The sequence below is a fragment of the Leptonychotes weddellii genome, chromosome 8 (assembly GCF_054177405.1).
Source record: "Leptonychotes weddellii isolate Sample4059 chromosome 8, ASM5417740v2, whole genome shotgun sequence".
Taxonomy (NCBI): Eukaryota; Metazoa; Chordata; class Mammalia; order Carnivora; family Phocidae; genus Leptonychotes; species Leptonychotes weddellii.
In genome coordinates, this window is record NC_138376.1 from 8,496,781 (window position 1) to 8,518,096 (window position 21,316).

Below are 21,316 nucleotides of genomic sequence, written 5' to 3' on the forward strand. Positions count from 1 at the left end.
GGTGTCAGTCACGCTGCTCCTGGGGAGAGTCGCCGGCGGCTTCCGGGAGCTCCAAATACAGACGAGCCGAGGGGGAGAGAGAGGGAGGGAGGGCCAAGCCCCGCGGGTGCGGAGTGGAAATAAAGGGGAGCAGAGAGGAGAGGGGGCTGGAGGAAAGGAGGGGCAGATGGGCCGTGGGAGACAAGAGAGGGAAGCGGGGACGGCAGGGGAAGGGAGAGAGAGCCTGCCAAGCGCCGGGCTATGAAAGAAATGAATTCACCGCGTCAGGCAGCCTTGCAAAGAAGTCTGGAAAGATCCGGGAGACTCCTGGCTGAAAGAGCCACAGATAGGTTGGCTCCTCAAAGACCTTGCAGAGCTATGATGGGTCCTTAGGAAGCAAGAGACAGGCCTGTGTGTCCCCCGGCCCCAATATGTGATAGGGGTCCTGGCAGGAGAGGGAGGTGGGCATCTAACGTATTAGCTGGGCATCAAGCTCAGATGCATTCAGATCTTGTAAAAACATTTTCTAATGTGTTTTTAAAATGAATCTTACATACAGCATCTTTAAAAAAAGAGGATAAAGGCCCAATTATTTAAAAACAAACCTATCCCAAAACACTCTACGTTTATGTCTGTTTGTGGCCATTTCCCCTTTATATATTGATTATAAATATAAAATTAGAGGCTTTTTACTTTTTTTGTTAACATGAGTAGAAGGAAAACATTGATTTTCAATTTTCATCATTTATTTCAGTCTGAGAAAGTGGACTTTAAACTCTTCATTGAATAAATGCCAGGAAAATAATTACAGAGGAGAGAAGGTGGGGGGGGGGGGATGGTAATTGATACTAAAAATTTCAAACAAACAAGAGGATGAATGTCTAAAAAGCTAGTATTTTCTGTCAGTGTTAAAATTGCATCTAGTTCGGTTCTGTGCCTTACAAGGCTTATTCTGACCTGATGGTCATAACTTACATGAAGGTCATTGCTAATACAAATTGCTTTTAGCCAGCAGGGGGATGTCTCTCTGGTCCCCTTTGTCTGAAAAGAAGGGAAACAAAATGGCATAAGCATTGATAAATGAATGCATACACTGCATATATCCGAGAGCCAGCGCCATCCGCATCCCCATGGGCCTTGCATTTGAGAGGTATCTAATATATTTCTACTGAGTAATGAATAAGTGAATGAATAGATGGACGAAGTATACATGTATTTAGAACATTTATGTTCCAAGAATGTAAAAAGTAATATATCCATAAGAACCAGTTTGTGCAGGTTTACAGGAAACATCCAAGGTTCCAGTCTAATATGACCTTCCCCACCCCCCAACATTAACATCAACAAATACTAATAGAGCATTTCCTTTAGCTGAGTGTATTTTGCCTTGGAGTATAAAGTATTATGGAGTATAAAGGTGAATAAGGCACAAATCCTGCCCTTAGGTTTATAATATAGTAGGAAGAAGAGAGTATAAAAATAACCACAGTCTAAAGAAGACTATAAAAAATGTCCTAAAAGAAATACGATGGAAGGTCTGTGGTCATGTAGAAGAGAGGGAGGTTGCTTCTAGTACTGGGATTAGAGATTACATCCTGGCAGAAGTGAGAGTCGAACTTTCAAGCAGAAATAAAACAATATGAGTGGAGGGCCCGGGGAGGACACTCATGATGAAAGGAAGAGCAGGGACAAAGTGAAGAGGTGATAAAGGACAGGACAGGTCTGAAGGACAGGCAGTGACCTTAGCTGGGATGGATAGTTGCAGGAGACAGATAGAGGAGGAAGGATAGATTCTAGCTGGTGGAGGTCTTCAATCTTAACCTAAGACGATTGACCCCCAAGGGGCAGGAATCAGGGAACTATTCACAGATTTGGAGCTGAGCCATGATAATGGTTAATTTGGTGGTGTCATCTAGGATTGGAAAGAGGTAAGAGGCAGGGAAATCCTCTAAGAAATAACTCACTAGTTTGGAAGGAAAAGTAAATGAGCCTTAACCTGGTGCCTGAATTCTTCTTAGAACTAATTTCTGCTGACATATGCCCCAACGGAGCTAACCCCCAGTGAACTCATCTTCCTAAATAACTCCCTAATTTTACTGTCCATAGTTTCCAACTAGACCAGAAAGTTCCAAAAAAGCAAGGATCATGTCTGTTCAAAGGTTTAATGCTATGTCCCCAAGGCTGACACAGAAAGGTCATTGCGTACATTTGTTGCTGATACATTTTTCTTTTACAGGAATTGTTCTGAACGTTGTGGAGTTAGAAGGAAGAAGACGGGAGCTAGGCTCTTCTAAATCTTTTCAGTCTTTCTTGAGATTCCAACCCAAACCTGCAGGTCTCCTTAGCCGATGATCTCATTATCTGCTCTACGAAGAGGCTAATGCCATGTTGCCTTCTATGCCATCCATTTTTCTGCCTTCTGCCCCCAAATTTCTCCTCTCCTCTTCTCTGCTCATTATATTTCATTTGAATTAACGTCCCCTCCCTTGCCGAAGCTAATAATATTCTTGTCTTATTCCACCTTGGGCTCATACTCTTGCATCTGAGCCTCCTCCTCTCCATTGGTTTTGTCCCCTGGATAAACACTCCAGTGTCCCCTGGATAAACACAGCCATGTCTGTATCTGAAAGCTGATAACATGGTAGACACATGGTGAAGCGGAGGGGCCCATTGTTGGAATGATTCTACTGTTCTTTTGCCTTTCTGTTTATAGTGTAAAACTTTTAAATTAACTATTTTAAATGAAGGGATTTGCTAGAATCTCGATGGTGAGTAGGTGACTGAGAATCTCAAAATTCGTAGTCTATAAAGCTCATACAAATATCAGGCAGAATCAAGACTTCCGTGCTCCTCTTCCAGAATCTACTCCCAAGGTCCAAATGTACCTGTGTTCCAGTCTGACATATAGGTTAACTATCTGTGAGCTGGCTTGGGGAAGTCTCCCCTGAAGTTGGGTCATGGATGGAAACAAATGAACCCAAAGACACCCTCTTTCTTAACCAGTGTCCTTGCTGGTGCATGAAAGAGAATGGGTCTCTGGATTCCAAGTGGTGCCCTTCATGAAGTTATGCTAGGGCTCCAGGTCTCTGTGAGCCCCACTCCACCACATGGCTGCTGAGACCACTGAGACCAGATTATTGCCCCCATGCTATTCTGTCCTCATCTCCTTTCCCTGACTGGCAAATGGAAAGCGTCCAGTGAACACAATGTCCTTTGGGGAGCTTTTCTTGGTCCGTGAAAAGGAAAGGATTTTGATGGTTGCCTCCAAAAACCTGCCTTCTCAGAAGTTGGAAGTTCTGAAGAACACATTACCAGTGTACCCTGCGAGTTTGTATTTTAATAACTTCCAAGTTGAAAGTTATCAATGGCAATTTTACCAGTGGTTGATTCACACATTGTGGGTACTGAGAATGCAACACTCTATGCAAACAGAGAATAATCATCATGGCTAACTCTGAACACTTACCATGGGCCAAGCTCTGTTCTAAGCATTTTATACGGACTAACTCCCCAGCCTTGTGAAGTGGGTACTGTTCTTATCTGCACTTTATAAATAAAGAACCAAGCACAGAGAACTTTAGCCATTTGCTCAGGATCACAAAACAACATTGGTAGTGGGAGTTAGATCTAATCTAACAACATTAGATCCAGGAGTCTGGCTTGATTTTGTGCACTTAACCACTATGCTTTACATGAATGAATAGGAACAAATAGGAATAAATGGAAAACTACCAGTGGGGGAGATGCCTGGCTGGCTCAGTTGAAAGAGCCTTTGACTCTTGATCTTGGGGTTGTGAGTTCAAGCCCCACGTTGGGCATAGAGATTACTAAATAAATAAATAAATAAATAAATAAATAAATAAATAAATAAAAAACTTTAAAAAAAAGTAGCAGTGGATAATAACACATGCTTACTACAAGCCTAGATATCTGAACAGTTATGATAGAAATGAATGTCTATGCATCATCAAGACTATCTAAGAATAAAACTGATATCCTGCTTCCACTGAGCTGATGTATCAGGAATGAATAAACCCGCTAAGGAAATGATGGAACTTTATAGTATCACAGACTGAGCTGTGCAGAGAAAGGGGCAGGTGAGTAATACTCCCTTGAGTTTGTGAAATATGGACAAAGATAAATTATATAAGTTAAATGTCGCCCCATTTCTGTGATACGAACTCCCTTGGCAGAGGTAACAGTGAGTCATCGACTGCTTTGGATGAATGGATTCTTTATCTTTTCTTGTCAAAGAGGAAACCAGGGTAGCTCAACTCTGTCATCCTGACCTTCTGCCTTTCCATTGGAGCATTGTGCCAGAGAAGTAAAAGAACAAATTTTAAATATTCCAATCTTTTGCCACATGAAGATCCTTAGTAAGGATTTCTCTCTTATCTACCTTCATATGTCCTGACTCAGCATCCATGAAAGAGAGAGAGTTATTTGATGGCTACGCTACAGGGTCCGATTTTCTCTGACATGGAGGAGTTATACTGAGCTTGCCTGTGATTGAGCAGCTACAAAGTATGGCGGAGCTGACCACGTCACATAGCTTCTGAGACACCACATCCACGCCACCTTCCCCTCCACCACCACCCACACACAGCCCTGGTCTCCTTTGGCCACGCCTTGCTCTTGGTCACATAGTTCTAGCACATGGAACAAATCACAGGTAGCAGAACACAGCCATCTTTTTTTCCAATGTGAGGATTCTTAGTCATTATTTTGATGGTCTATCCACCCACAAATGTGGGGGGTGAGGGAAGGGTGAGCACAAAAGTTGAGTGATGAACTATAAATAGAAGAAAGTGAAGGTGAACAATATCAGTTTCCCTAGCACCGCAGACACCCAAAATGGCACTTGTTATGTGTTCGGTGAACAGAGATTTTTAACCTGGGATCTCTAGACAGGCTTCAGGAATCTGTGAGCTCCATGAACTAGATGTCATATTTTAGGTTACTGCATTTATCCGAGAAGATGATCTATAGCTTTTATCATATTTTTTTGGAGTCAGCTCTGAAAAAACTTCAGATCAATGTCTAAACATTGATCAAGATATCAGTGATTTACAGAAGTGCAAAATAGAGACAAATGGTTCCTCCCCGCCTTTGCTATCTAAGTCCCACAGCAAAGCCAACATCTCGATGTCAGGTGAGCACAGGCTCTGGTTCTCGGCAGAGCCCAGGCACAAAGCAGCTTCGCTTAGCCGAATCATCCAGGCAGATCGTATTTGGTAGGTTTAACCTTTTGGGAATAACTTCTTTTTTTAAAGAGCATCTTGTGATGGTCATACCTTAACTCAAAAGGATAATTTACTAATCCCAGGCAATGAGGTGGGCGTGGGGTGAGGTTCAGAGGCATTTGAGAAGACAAAGGGGGCTGGTGGACACCACTCAAACCATGGGGCATACCTCTAATAACCCGCTTTGTGGATAAGATGACTCTGCATGGGGCGCCTGGGTGGCTCAGTTGGTTAAGCGACTGCCTTCGGCTCAGGTCATGATCCCAGGGTCCTGGGATCAAGTCCCACATCGGGCTCCCTGCTCTGCGGGGAGCCTGCTTCTCCCTCTCCCATTCCCCCTGCTGGTGTTTCCTCTCTCGCTGTGTCTCTCTCTGTCAAATAAATAAATAAAATCTTAAAAAAAAAAAAAGATGACTCTACATGAAAGTTTTATGTAACTAGAAGTAGAGAAGACCGCTGGTCTTGAACCTAAGGATTCTTTTTATATTCCACTGAGCTATTCCCAAACACTCCAGTCCACATTAATCTCTTCCTTCATTGAATACCTTTGAAATTGATAGTTTATTCATTAATTTGAAAGAAATTTCCCTCTTAAATATTTTTTCCGCTTTCTCCTTTCCAAGTCTTCTCTATCTGTATTTAAATGCCTAAAAGCAGAACCATACATATCTCAAATTTATTTTATTTATATTATTATGCAAGGCCAAAAAAGCCTGCCCATAGTCTCTTCCTCTTGGCACCTGTTAACAAATAGCCTCTATTCGCCTGTTAGTTGGGTACCCTCGTGCTGGGCCCACCTGCAGAGCTATACACCGCGGCCCTAACCGAGGACCATGCGTCACATGTAATCATGGTCAATACACGATTTCATCGATCTGCTTACTGAAACTAATCCAGACCTAAAGTGAGAGCTCAGAGAAATAGACAAGTTTGTCCAGAATAGTGGGGTGGGGGGGGGGATCCACTTTTGCAAAAAGTGTTTAATGTATTTTTTTTTAATTCCAATTATTGTGAAGAAATAAGATAATGGCTTTGAAAACAGAATAAGAGAAAAGCCCGATTCAAAATTTAAAGGCAGCCTAAGGGAGAGAGATTACCCAAGAGAATTTAAGAGATCTGGAGGCCCATTTGAACCCAGAGTGAGTAGAAACAAAAGCACAATATGGTATTTAACTCTTGTACTCTGAGTATAAAGAAAGTTTGGGAAGGTGAAATTGCCAGAGGCCAATGGTTAGACAAGAGTTTATTAGTAAGACGGCAAGCTCATTTAGTCTTCATTTTGATGTCGTATCTTAAAATAATGAAAATAGAGAACAGATTAAAAATAATCACATCATCCTAACACAATATGCAAGTATTTTTGTATTTCTTTTCATATCTTCTATGTGATATAGTTTGCAGTTGTAAGTTAAAAGTGAAGCCATAATGTATAGCTACAATAGAAAATTAGATTGCAGTTTTTAAAATAAGATTTTTGTTTATTAAGTGGAATACTCCTGCCTCTCTCATTTAATTATGGCAGAAGTAAGTACTTACACTATTGCTACATGATTGGGCAGCTAATGATGGCAAAGGAAGAAAACCTGAGACGTATGGAGCAGTCTAGCTAGAACTTAGCCAAAATTAACAACCCCCTGTTAAGTAAAAGAAATGTTAAAATATCCATCCACCTGGCACATGGGAGGCTCTCGCCAGATATTGGTTGGGCTGCATATTGTGGCACCCAATACTAAGGGAACAATCTGGAAAATGTGCATTGTCTAGAAGAAACTTTCCTTGTTCAAAATAATTTTTTTTTTTTAAAGATTTTATTTATTTATTTGACAGAGAGAGACACAGTGAGAGAGGGAACACAAGCAGGGGGAGTGGGAGAGGCAGAAGCAGGCTCCCTGCCGAGCAGGGAGCCCGATGCGGGACTCGATCCCAGGACCGTGGGATCATGACCTGAGCCGAAGGCAGTCGCTTAACCAACTGAGCCACCCAGGCGCCCTCAAAATAATTTTAAACAACAAAATAATAATCAATGGTCTCTTATGAATTTAATGTGAAATATATGTATTGTATATTAAGTGTGTAATAAATAGAGAATATGTTTAATATTTACAAAATAAAGAGTGGGTTGATCCACAATTTCATGGAATCTCTTAAGTTGGCAAGTGGAACATTCCAAAACAATGACTTTCCTTCCAAGGAGGTATATTCCTAGTCGGGGCACCTGAAAACTTTTCTTTTTAGAAGATTTTATTTATTTATTTGAGAGAGAGAGTGAGCATGAGTGGGGTGGGTGGGGGAAAGGGGAGAGAGGCAGAGGTAAAAGCAGACTCCCCACTGAGCAGGGAGCCCAACGAGGGGCTTGATTCCAGGACCCTAAGATCATACCTGAGCAGAAGGCAAATGCTTAACCCACTGAACCACCCAGGCATCCCCTGAAAACTTTTTTACAATGAACAACTGTAGATGTCCAAGTTTCTGCCTGTTTTAGTTCACCCCTCATCAACAAAACAGGAAGGATTAACTTCAAAAAATTTTCCTGGCCATGTCTCATACTTGGAAAATAGTGTTCTATTGATTTTCATGCATTCTTCAGGTTTATTTACTTTTTTTGAAACAATGCAATCTGGATTAAGTATGTTGTAATGATCCTGAGAAAAATAATAAGGCTGATTTAAAACCTGATCCTTCTTTCTGACACCTCAAATGTCTGACTTTGACAAAAATATGATCCAGTTGTTTCTCATCAGATGTAAGGGATAGAGTCATGAGTTATTTAGGTGTCTGATCTCCACGAAAGGAAGATCTATGAGCCATCTTGCCCAATTCTGCTCAGAGCAGTGAGCATTTGTCTCCTCCTCCTCTCCCCCACACTTCCCATCCTAGATTATCTCCATCATCCTGTGACTGAAGGAGAAAATAACTCCCCAGCTGTCAGCGGCTTTCTCAGCTGCCAACTCAAGAACCTGATCATACAGAGGGAAATTCCTGAATTAAGGAAACAGAGTCACCATGCACACTTTTGGTTACGCCATCTGGGCTTCTGGTGTTAGTAGTGAGGGCGGGCAGGGAGGTAACTGCCTGCACCCACCAGTGCTCCCGGAAGGATGTCTGAACCTTCAGTAAAGGCTTGGCTTTCTTAGGTTATTCTTTGAGGTTCTGCATTACTGTTCTTTTGAATGAGAGCTCATGTGGGACTAAACCATTAGTATCTGGGTTTCATATGATATATAGAGAGAGTACCTTGTTCATCTTATGCCATTTCAGAAATTCTCTGGGTCCTGTCGAGTCCATTAATAGTTAGTGATCTGGTGGTAGGAGGAAGGGGGCAGCTCTAAGTGAGGAGTGGGACCTTGCTTAGCCTTGGCTCTTTTCCCAGCTTCTACTTTTGAGGGATCGGTAGGGCTGGAGGCTGGAGAAAGTAGAGGTGCAGCAAATGACAGGGAGAGGCCAGGATACCCATGGACCCATCTGGCAGTGCATGCATGGAGGGAGGCTCTGGAGGAGGCAACAGGAAAGGTGTGGGGTGCTGTTCAGGGCAGAGCGGAGAGACAGAGTTGGAGCCAGGGCCAGCCCATGCTGCCAGCGTTGATGGGAAAAGTGAGGGGCTGGGCTACAGGTGCCACGGGGGCATGAACCAACACCTGGTCCACTATCCAGGACCACAGGGCAGGTCTCACTGAACGTTGTCCTGAATCGAAACTGAAGGAGCCTAGAGAGGCTACGCTTTCGATTTCCCGTTTTAAGAATAGTAAAAGCATTCATGGGTGAAACTTTAATAAGTATCTCACTACAGTGTTGTGGATTTCTCCTGGTTGTGATGAAATAATAGTGGATAAAAAAAAAATCAATGTAACCTCTGCAAATGCCATAAATGGGAAGAGGGAGAATTCTACAGCACAGAGTGGGGCAGAGTTTCTATTTCCAGTTTCTGACATGATGAAGGAGAATACTGGGGGCTTAAATCTAAGTTGACTTTGACAAAAAAGTGATGAATACCTTACTTCTCACAGATGCAGCAATGAAAATTCATCCTTCATTCAACAAAACTTGATCTTCAGACAAGTCTTGAATGATTTACTATAACCTCATAAAAAGTGTCAAAGAGATCTGTAAAATAAGGCCAGGCTGCCCACATTTTTAAAAAAGTAACTACAGAAATTCTGAATAATTGTGCAGTGCCATCCAAACATATTTGATGGTCTATAAGCATTCTGAAATTATAATTATACACTCGAAATCTGTTTGTTTGGATTAGGTACATTTCTTTAGATGATTCAACTACAGAATGAAACTCCTTTCAGGGGCATGAAAACCCATATTTTAAAATCTGATAACTAGGGGCGCCTGGGTGCTCAGTCATTAAGCGCCGGCATTCGGCTCAGGTCACGGTCCCAGGGTCCTGGGATTGAGCCCCACCTCGGGCTCCCTGCTCCACGGGAAGCCTGCTTCTCCTTCTCCCACTCTGTGTTCCCTCTCTCACTGTCTTGCTCTCTGCCAAATAAATAATAAATAAAATCTTTAAAAAAATAAAATCTGATAACTATATTTTTCTTTATTCTAAACTTTTTAAAAAAAGATTTATTTATTTATTTGAGAGAGAGAGAGAGAGTGCCCAGAAGGGCGGGACAGAGGGAGAGGGAGAGAGGAAATCTCAAGCAGATTCCACACTGAGCCCCGAACTCCAATGCCAGGCTCGATCTCATAACCCCAAGGTCATGACCTAAGCTGAAACCAAGAGTTGGTCACCTAACCAGCTGCACCACCCGGGCGCCCTTCTATATTCTAACTTTTATAACTCAGAAGACATTCCTGTATCTGATTTTTTCTGTATTCAGAAATTCTACATGAAGTCCGATGTGGTCATCAATAAAGATTGTGATGAAAAGTAACTCTAATTACAACCCTCTTACAATCTAAAAACAATTGATGTCAGGAAGTCGCTGGTTTACTGACATGTTTAATCATCGTCTTCTGGATTACATCTAAACCAGAACCTGAATAAAACTTGCTAAGGACAGCAACACCACAAGCCTTTCATTTATTTTGATCTGATTCCAAATATCCATTGAGAGATTTGTGCCCTCCCACCTCCCCAAAGACAGAGAACTGGTTGCAAATTGGAGCAAGTCCCGACATAGATTTGCATTTTCCAGGATTCTTCAAAGCACCAGTAAGAGCTCCATGGCCTCCCACAGAGTGGCCAAAAATAGCCAATTTTCCATGGTCCACTGGAAAATTGGCATTTATCAGTGAGGGAAGCTTATTCATTATGTAAGGGTACATTCTGTAGATAGTTTTTCAACCATCCACATAAAATCCAGCTCTAGTGCCAAAGTCCCAGAGCTCATCTTTCCCTTGTGTCTGGAGCAGCGATGACCAGGTTGTGTGCTGAGCGCTTTTGATGAAGGTTGATTCACTGTAGCATTTGCTCTGTGCATCTGAAGACCTGTAGCCAGTGGACTTCAGTGACTCTCCTCGTGCCTGGCTTTAGAAGCAAGCAGACAGCAAATTTCATTTGGCATGTGAGTTCAACCCTGTCATGTTCAAACAGCTTCAGCAACCCTCCAGAGAGCAGCGCCGTCCGAAAGAACTTTCTGTAACGATGTAGGTGTTCATCTAAGTTTGATATGAAAAGTTCAGGTGTTCTTCCCTCCTCCTCCCCTCCTACTTCATCTCCCAGAGCAGAAGCCTCTGCTACCACTGCCAGGAATCATCTTTATCAGTTATCTTTTGGTGAGGATGGAAAAATTCAGATGGTGATCAGACAGGGAAAGAATGACAATGAAACAGATTTCTAGCAACAAGTGCTCTAGAGCTGCTCTGTCCAATATGGTAGCCACTAGACACATGCGCTATTATAATTTAAATTTAACTAAATTTGTGATTTAATTAAAATAAGATGAACAATGTAGCTCTTCACTAGACACATTTCAAGTGCTCAATAACCACACGTGGCTGGGGCTACTGTTTTGGACAGTGCAGCACTTGGCCATTCGATAGGAGAAAAAGAGTCGAGAGGAGAAAAGCCCATCCCTGACGACTTAAATGGCACATCTCTGACACTCTTTCTCATCATCATCACCATCATCTGATGCCTCTAAGTCTTAAAATCCACAGGTCTAAAGTCTAAACTCACCAACATGGCTTCTTTTCTACGTAATATGTTTATATGATAAAGAGGCAAATGCTTTTCAGATATTGTTAGGGTTCAGTTTTGTTAACAGATTTTACCGACCCATAATTGACACAAAATAAATAGCATATATTTAAACTGGATAATCTGATACATTTGGACATCTCTTTCTACCTACAAATCACCACAATCAAGATAATGAATGTATCTGTCCATCATCCCCAAGAGTTTCCTCTTGCTTCTTGTAATCCCTCTTTCCTGTCCCTCCATGTCACTTCTCTCATTCCCAGACACCCATTGATCAGCTTTCTGTTACTGTTGACTAGTCTCCAATTTCTAGACTTTTATATAAGTGTAATCATATAGCTTATACATATATATTTTTTTGGTTGATCTTTTTTCACTCAGCAAAATTATTTTGAGGTTCATCCTGTTCATTTAAAAAAAATTTTTTTAAAGATTTTATTTATTTATTTGACAGAGAGATACACAGCGAGAGAGGGAACACAAGCAGGGGGAGTGGGAGAGGGAGAAGCAGGCTTCCCGCTGAGCAGGGAGCCTGACACGGGGCTCGATTCCAGGACCCTGAGATCATGACCTGAGCTGAAGGCAGACACTTAATGGCTGAGTCACCCAGGCGCCCCCCTCCCCTTTTTTTATTGTTGAGTAGTATTCCATTTTAGGGAATCCCTCAATTTGTTTATCCATCTACATGTTGATGGGCTTGTTTCCAGTCTGGGGCTATTACAAATGAAGCTGCTATGAATGTGTGTGTATAGGTCTTTGTATGAACATATGCTTTCCTTTCTCTCAGGTAAATACCTAGAGTGGAATAATTGGGTCATAGGACACATGTATTTTGAAACTTTTAAGAAACTGCCAAAATGCTTTCCAAATTGGTTGTGCCATTTTATATTCCCACCAGAAATGTATACGAATTCCATGGCTTCTATATCTTCACCAATACTTAGTATGTTTAGTCTTTCTAATTTTAAACAGATAATATATACATTATATATTATTAACACATTAATAGAGGTGTAGTGGTATCTCATGGTGAGATTTCAACTTGGAAATAAAAAGTCCATATTGTTCATTTTTCAAGCTTTATTTCTTCATTTGAAAGGTATGTTTTGAGTACATGACACTGATCTCTTGTTACTTTTCTTATTAAAAATAATGGGTTATTGATTTTTTTTAAATATATGAAATAAATAACATCAATTTTTACTCCATGGTGAGATCTGAACTAGGGGAATTAAAAAAAGGGATGGAGGTGACAAATCTTTTTATATATCCAGGAACAATCCTCTTCATATTCTGGATTACCCTGCAGTTGTTTGGATAATCTACTATCCTTATATTTTACATATGAAGCCCTATAAGAGGATTAATAAAGCATAGTGATGGTTTTGTATAAAGGAAAGAATTTGTTTAAAGTTAGCTTTATGGGGCGCCTGGGTGGCTCAGTTGGTTAAGCGACTGCCTTCAGCTCAGGTCATGATCCTGGAGTCCTGGGATCGAGTCCCGCATCGGGCTCCCTGCTCAGCGGGGAGTCTGCTTCTCCCTCTGACCCTCCCCCCTCTCATGCTCTCTCTATCTCATTCTCCCTCTCAAATAAATAAATAAAATAAAATAAAAAGTTATACTTACAAAAAAAAATAAAGTTAGCTTTATAAAGATTTTAAAAAAAGTAAACACATTCTTGACAAAATTTAAATACTACATAAAGAAGAATAAACATAAAAGTAAAAATCTTATCCCACACCAGCTACTACAAATCCTTCTCATTGTGGGTACTGTGCATAACCATGACTAAGAATGTGTGTGTAGGGGCGCCTGGGTGGCTCAGTCGTTAAGCGTCTGCCTTCGGCTCAGGTCATGATCCCAGGGTCCTGGGATGGAGCCCGCATTGGGCTCCCTGCTCCGCGGGAAGCCTGCTTCTCCCTCTCCCACTCCCCCTGCTTGTGTTCCTTCTCTCGCTGTGTCTCTCTCTGTCAAATAAATAAATAAAATCTTTAAAAAAAAAAAAAGAATGTGTGTGTGAATATTTTTCAACAATGACTATACCTAAAATAAGCACAGCTAAAGATGTTCAATATCAGTCATTACGGAAATGCAAATTGAAAACATACTGAAACACTATCCTTGAGAATAGTGAAATAATAATAAAAAAATACTGACAATATCAAATCCTGGCAAAGATGTGAAGCAACTAGAACTCATCCATTGGTTATGAGAAAGCAAAATAGCATGGCCATTTTAGAAATAAAATGTGGTAGTTTCTTATACGGTTAAGCATATACTTACAATAGGACCCATCAATCCTACTCCTAGATATTCACCCAAATGAGAAAAAAACTTACATTTACACAAAAACCTAATCATGGATGTTTATAATGGTTTTATATATAATTACTAAAATCTGGAAACATCCAAAGTCCTTTAAGTAGACAACAGATACACAAACTGTGGTCTATTGATATAATGAAATATTACTGCATGATAAAAAGGAACAAATTACTGTTACACCTAGCAACAGGGAGAGATCTAAAAATGCAATGTTAGCTTAAAGGAGCCAGATTCAAGGGGCTGTATACTACATAATTCCATTGGTACAACATTCTGGTGAAGATAAAAGTATATAAGACAAAAAATACCTCACTAGTGGCCAGAGGTTGAGGATGAGAATTGGAGGGGACCACATATGGCACAGGAGAGATTTTGGACTGATACAACCATTCTGTATCTCCATTGTGAGGGGCTCATACAATTGTATGCATTTGTCAAAAACACTCAGAACTACACACTAAAAAGTGTAAATCTTACTGTATGTAAATTATATTTTAATTTTTTAAATGGTGAAAACTACATTACAAAAAGTGCCTATGCATATATAAGTATGTGTGTATCCTTTTTTGGTTTCATTATACAAAATAAAATAATAGTATAAATTTAATCTCACCACTTGCTTTTTTCATGAAACAGAGTATCTTAGCTTATATTGGTACATCCAGATCCAGTGAGTGGGGGACATTTAGTTTGTTTCCAAATTTTTCCTACTTGACAATATGGAAATAAACATACCTATATGTATAAGTCTTTTTTCAGGTGTTTAAGAAAAATTGTGTGATAAATTCTTTTAAATATAATTATTGAGCCAAATAATATGCACACTAAAATTTTTAATAGATACTGCCAATCCCCCACCAAAGAAGTGAACCAAGAGATAAACTTTAAAGGAACAATCAATAAAATTAAATGATTATGTATAGATGGCAAATAGCCAAAGAGATAAAAAACTTGTTTTGTTTTGTTTCAGTTCTGAAATTTGAAGGATTGAGAAAATTGTGACACCATTCATAGAAATAGAAAAAGTCACAAGGGCATGGAGGGGGATTAGTGACAGGAAGGGAAGGCGATGAGTTGACTTTTAGACCTGTTGGATTTGTGGTGAGAGGAGAGTAGCCAAATGGATGTGTTTAATGGGCGATTAGAAGAGTGTGTCTAAGCTCAGAGTGTTCTGGGACAGAAACAGAAGTCCTTTAGCTATTGCTGAAGATGTGATAATTGACGTAACACCATATAAGATCTGGGTTTCCAGGATCAATGAGCTCTTCAAGCATAAAGGGAGGAGATGTAAATAACTGAGAGTTGAACCTCGAGGAAGTCCCTCATTCAAGTCTGGCAGGTCAGAGGAAAAGGAAAAAGAAACGCAAAGTTACAACAACAACAAAAAGAACTAGGAGAGAACAGCCTTATAGGAACCAAGGACAGAGAATTTCAAGGAAAAAGGAAGTGGTCCCCAGTCCCTTAGACAGAGCAGCTCTCAGAATGAGAAAGTTGCACAAACAATCCTATAACTAAACAAATCCTGTGAGGGATGAACGAGTGCATTGCTTCACAATAGAATAGGTCTATTGAGAGTCAAGGAGGATGAGGGCTGCATGGAAAAAAGTCCTGTGATTTGTTAATTAATAGGTCACTCAATCATTCCATGGCAAAGGTGAGATGAGGAGGTGGTGGAATCCAGTCTGGAGGGAGGTATGGAAAGTGAATTGTGAGAAAGTTGTATCAGAAGGCAAAAAGAACTCTGAAAAGAGGAAGGTAGAATGAGGACCTGAGTGGTAAAAAGGTGGTGATCTCAGAACAGCTCTGTCTTTCCCACTGTGAGTCAGTGCAGAACCTTGGCTCATCTACGTCTTACTCAGGGACAAGACTTGCAGCAACAGAAGTCACAGAGGTGAAGGCTAAAACTGGGACTACTGAGATCTAGACACATTAGATGTTAATTATAATCCCCAGGGTAACTACAGAAAATAACTAAAAATATATAGTTTAAAAAAGTACTGAAATAAAACACAAGAAAATGTCTATTTAATGCAAAAGAAGGCAATAATGGATGAATATAGGAACCAAAAATGGCATAAGGCAAACACTGACAAAGGCCAATTGGCAGACATAAATCCTATCTTATCAGTAATTACACTAAATATATATGGAGTAAACACTCCAATCAAATGCAGATATTGGGGTGCCTGGGTGGCTCAGTCAGTTAAGCGGCTGCCTTCAGCTCAGGTCATGATCCCAGCATCCTGGCATCGAGCCCCACATCGGGCTCCAGCCCCGAATCGGGCTCTTTGCTCAGCGGAGAGCCTGCTTCTCCCTCTCCCTCTGCCTGCTCCTCCCCCTGCTTGTGCTCTCTCTCTCACTCTCACTCTCTCTCTCTGTGTCAAATAAATAAATTTAAAAATCTAAAAAAAAAAAAAAGGCAGATATTGGAAAAAAATTTTTTTTAAAGATTGATTTATTTATTTGAGAGAGCAAGAGAGAGCCCGAGCAGGGGGAGGGGCAGCGGGAGAGGGACAAGCAGACTCGCTGCTGAGCAGGGAGCTCTGGGTGGGGGTGGGGGGGCTCCATCCTAGGACCCTGACATCATGACCTGAACCGAAGGCAGACATTTAACCAACCGAGCCACCCAGGTGCCCCTGGAAAAATGGATTTTAAAAATGGTCGAAGTACATGTTTTCTACAAAAAAAAAAACCAAAAACAGATTCAAATACACAAGTGGTTTGAAAATAAAAGAATGGAAAAAATAATACTGCGCAAACAGTAACCAAATGAGAGCTGTCATTGCTATACCAATAATAGGTACAATAGGCTTTAAGACAAAAATAGTTACTAAAGAAAAAAAGAGGAAATTTTCTAATGAGGAAAGCGTCAACCCAGCAAGAAGATATAACCAATGGGAACATACACACCTAGCAACAGAGCACCCAAACACGAGAAGCACAAACTGACATTTTTTTTTTTTTAGAATGGAAGGGAGATAGATAATTCAACAATAATAGTTGGAGACTTCAATATTCCACTTTTAATAATAGAACAACTAGAAAACAAGTAAATAGAAGACTGAACTGTACTATATACCAAGTTGAGGGGCGCCTGGGTGGCTCAGTTGGTTAAGCGTCTGCCTTCAGCTCAGGTCATGATCCCGGGGTCCTGGGATAGAGCTCCGCATCGGGCTCCCCACTCAGCGGGGAATCTGATCTCCCTCTCCCTCTGACACCCCCTCCCCCACTGGTGCTCTCGCACTCTCGTGCTCTCTTGGTCTCTCTCTCCAACGAATAAATTTTAAGAAAAATTAAAAAAAAAAACCAACTTGATCCAACAAGTACCTATAGAACACTCTACCCCAAAACAGCAGAATAGCATACACATTCTTTTCAATTATACTTGGAACATGTTTCTAGAGAAAGCATTTTATCTAGGATAGAACATACGTTTGGCCAAAAAAACCAAGCTTTGATGAATTTAAATGGATTGAAGTTATATAAGCTATGTTTTCTGATCACAGTGGAATGAAATTAGAAATTAATAACAGAAGGAATTTGTCACATATGCACGGAAATTAAACATTCCATTCCTTAATAACCAATGAGTCAAAGAAGAAATCATGAGGGAAATTAGAAAATACTTTGGGATGAAAGAAAAAAACACAAGACCAAAGTTAAAGGATGCAGCCAATGAAGTTCTTAGAAGGAAATTTATAGTTGTAAATGTCCATATAAAAAAAAGAAATCAATCAATAATCAAATCTCTACCTTAAGGAAGTAAAAAAAAAATCTAAATGTAAAATAAGGAGAGATAAGGAAATAATAAAGATTAGAGCAGAAATAAATAAAATAGGGGCACCTGGATGGTGCAGTCAACAGAGCATCCAACTCTTGACTTCAGGTCAGGTCATGAGATAGAGCCCTGCGTGGGACTCCCCACTCAGCAGGGAATCTGCTTGAGATTCCCTCTCCCTCTCCCTCTGACCATCCCCCTGCTCTTTCTCTTGCTCTCTCTGTCAAATAAATAAATAAAATCTTTTGTAAAGAAAGAAAATAAAGAATAGGAAAACAAGAGGGGAAATCAATGAAACAAAAAGCAATTTCCTTGGAACGGTTAAAAAAGACAAGACTCATATTACTAAAATTAGGAAGGGAAGGGAAGATATTATTATCAACCTTACAGAAATAAAAAGGATTATACAGGACTAGTGTTAACAATTATATGCCAACCAATTAAATAACCTAGGTGAAATGGACAAGTTCCTAGAAAGACACAAACAACCAAAGCTGACTTAAGAAAAAAAATCTAAATAGATCTATAAAAAGAGATATTGAATTAGTATTTAAAATATTCCCACAAAGAAAAGTCTGACTCCTGATGGCTTCAACTGTGAATTTTATCAGATAGTTTTAAATACAAATACAATATAAATACACGCAATATAAATTCTTCACAAACTCTTTTAGAAAATAGTGCTCGGTTGAGAACATTGCTCAACTCATTCTATGAGGTCAGTATGAACTCGACACCAAAAGCAGAGAAAGATATTCCCCCCAAAAAGAAAAAAACAAAAGCATATGACCCTCTTTATAGATGCAGGGGAAAAAATCTGACTAAATCCAACTCCTTTGTGATAAAAAAACATTTAACAAACTAGGAATAGAAGAAAACTTTCTCAACCTGATAAAGGGCATCTACAAAAAAACCACAACTAGCATCATACCTAATGATGAAGGGCTGAAAACTTTTTCTCTAAGACCCGAAAAAAGACAAAGATGTCTATTCTCACCATTTCTGTTCAACATTGTACTGGAGGTTATAACCAGGTTAATAAGACAAAAAGGCATCTAGATTGATGGGAAGGAATAGGAGGAAGGAAAGAAGTAGAAGTATCTCTATTTGAAGTAGAACTATCTCTATTTGAAGATGACATGATCTTGTATATAGAAAATCCTAAGAAAGGCACACATAAAAAAACTATTACAACTAATAAATAAGTTCAGCGTGACTGAAGGGTACGGTATTAACACAAAAAAACCTATTTTATTTTTAGCACTGGAAATTCTGAAATTCTGAAAATGAAATTAAGGAATTAATTCCATTTATAATAGCAATGAAATCAATAAAATATTTAGAAGTAAATTTAACTTAAAAAGTTCAAGATTTGTACAGAGGATCTAAGTAAATGGAAAGACATCCTATATTCATGGATTAAAAAACTCAATATTATTAAGATAACAATACCCCCAAGTCAATCTACAGATTTAACATAATGAAACCACTTTGGAAAACAGTTTGGCAATTCCTCAAAATGCTAAATATAGATTTTCTGTATGCCCCAACCACTCCACATTTAGGTATCTACTCAAGGGATTTGAAAACCTATGGTCATATAAAAAGTTGCATGCTAATGTTCATGGCAACATTATTCATTATATCCAAAAAGTGGAAACGACCTAAATATCCATCAATGGATGAATGAATACACAAAATGTTGTATATTCATACAACAGAATATTGTTCAGCCCTAAAAAGAAATGAAGTACAGATTCAGGATACAACATGGATAAACCCTGAAGATATGCTGAGTGAAAGAAGCCAGACACAAAAAAACCCCCACATAGTGTACAATTGCATTCATATGAAATGTTCAGAATAGGCAAATCCATAGAGACAGGAATTAGATTGGTAGTTGCCAGGGACTGGAAGAGGGCAAAATGGGGAATACTTGTTAAATAGGCATGGAGTTTATTTTGGGCTTTTCTAGGATTAGATTCTTCTGAGTTAATTTTTGTATATGGAACAATGCAAAGATTTAACTTTATTTTTTTCTTCTGGATATCCAGTTTTCCCAGCACCCTCTGTTGAAAAGACTCTTTTTCCCCATTGAATGGTCTTGGTACACTTTTTTGAAATCATTTGACCATATATATAATTTATTTCTGGGCTTTCTGTTCTCTTTCATTCATCTACATGTCTGTCTTTAAGCCAGTATCACCCTGGTATTTTTTTAAAGTTTTTTTTAGTAATCTTTACACCCAATGTGTCGCTCAAACTCATGACCCTAAGATCAAGAGTCACATGCTCTCCCAAGTGAGCCAGCCAGGCGCCCCCACACTGTTTTGATTACTGTAGCTTGGTAATAAGTTTTGAAACTAGAACATGTGAGATCAACTTTGTTTGATTTTGGCTACTCTAGCTCTCTTGAGGTTCCATACAAATTTTAAGATGGATTTTTCTGTTTCTAGAAAAAATATCATTGGAATTTTGATAGGAATTGCATTGAGTCTTGATAGGAATTGCAAAGATCACTTTGGGTAATACTGACAACATAATAATAATAAGTTTTCCAAGTCATGAACATAGGATGTTTTTCTATTTATTGGTGTTTTCCCTAATTTCTTTCAGCAACATTTTGTAGTTTTCAGTATACAATTCTTTTGGTTATGTTTATTCCTGAGTATTTTGTTCTTTTTAATGATTTTATACATTGAATTATTTTCTTAATTATCTTTTCAGATTGCCCACTGTTAGTGTATAGAAATACGACTGATTTTTGAGTGTTGATTTTGTTATCCTGCAACTTTGCTGAATTTATTTACTAGTCTTAACATTGTGTGTGTGTGTGTGTGTGTGTGATAATTAGGGTTTTCTATATACAAGATCCTGATGTCTGTAATCAGGAATAATTTTACTTCTTCCTTTTAAATTTGGGTGCTTTTTAATTCTTTTTCTTACCTAATTGCTCTGGCTAAGACTTTTAGTACTATGTTGAATAGAAGTGGCAAAAGTAGGCATCCTACTCTTGTTCCTGATCTTGGAGGAAAAGCTTTCGATGTTTCATCATTGAGAATGATACTAACTGTGGGTTTTCATAAATGGCCTTTATTATGTTGAGGTAGTTTCCTCTCATTCCTAGAATGTTGAGTATTTTTATCACAAAAGAGTGCTGAATTTTGCCAAATGCTTTTTCTGCATCAGTTGAGTGCCTTTTGTTTTTCATTTATTAATGTGGTATATTATATGACATTAATTTTCACATATTGAACCATCTCACATAAGTTTTTGGTCTGCAGACTAGCTGATATAGAAGGGTGAGCTAGTACAATATTTACCATAATAAATAATTTATTTTATTTTTTTAAAAGATTTTATTTATTTATTTGAGAGAGAGAATGAGAGAGAGAGAGAGAGAGCATGAGAAGGGGGAGGGTCAGAGGGAGAAGCAGACTCCCTGCTGAGCAGGGAGTCCGATGCGGGACTTGATCCCGGGACTCCAGGATCATGACCTGAGCCAAAGGCAGTGGCTTAACCAACTAAGCCACCCAGGCACCCCATAATAAATAATTTAGACTACTTGAGAAATCATTCAGCTCTGTATGTGTTTTTCTTGCTTATAATTTTTTCTTGTAAGATAATTTTTAATGATGGGGCGCCTGGGTGGCTCAGTTGGTTAAGCGACTGCCTTCGGCTCAGGTCATGATCCCAGGGTCCTGGGATCGAGTCCCACATCGGGCTCCCTGCTCGGCAGGAAGCCTGCTTCTCCCTCTCCCACTCCCCCTGCTTGTGTTCCTGCTCTCGCTGTCTCTGTCTCTGTCAAATAAATAAATAAAATCTTAAAAAAAAAAA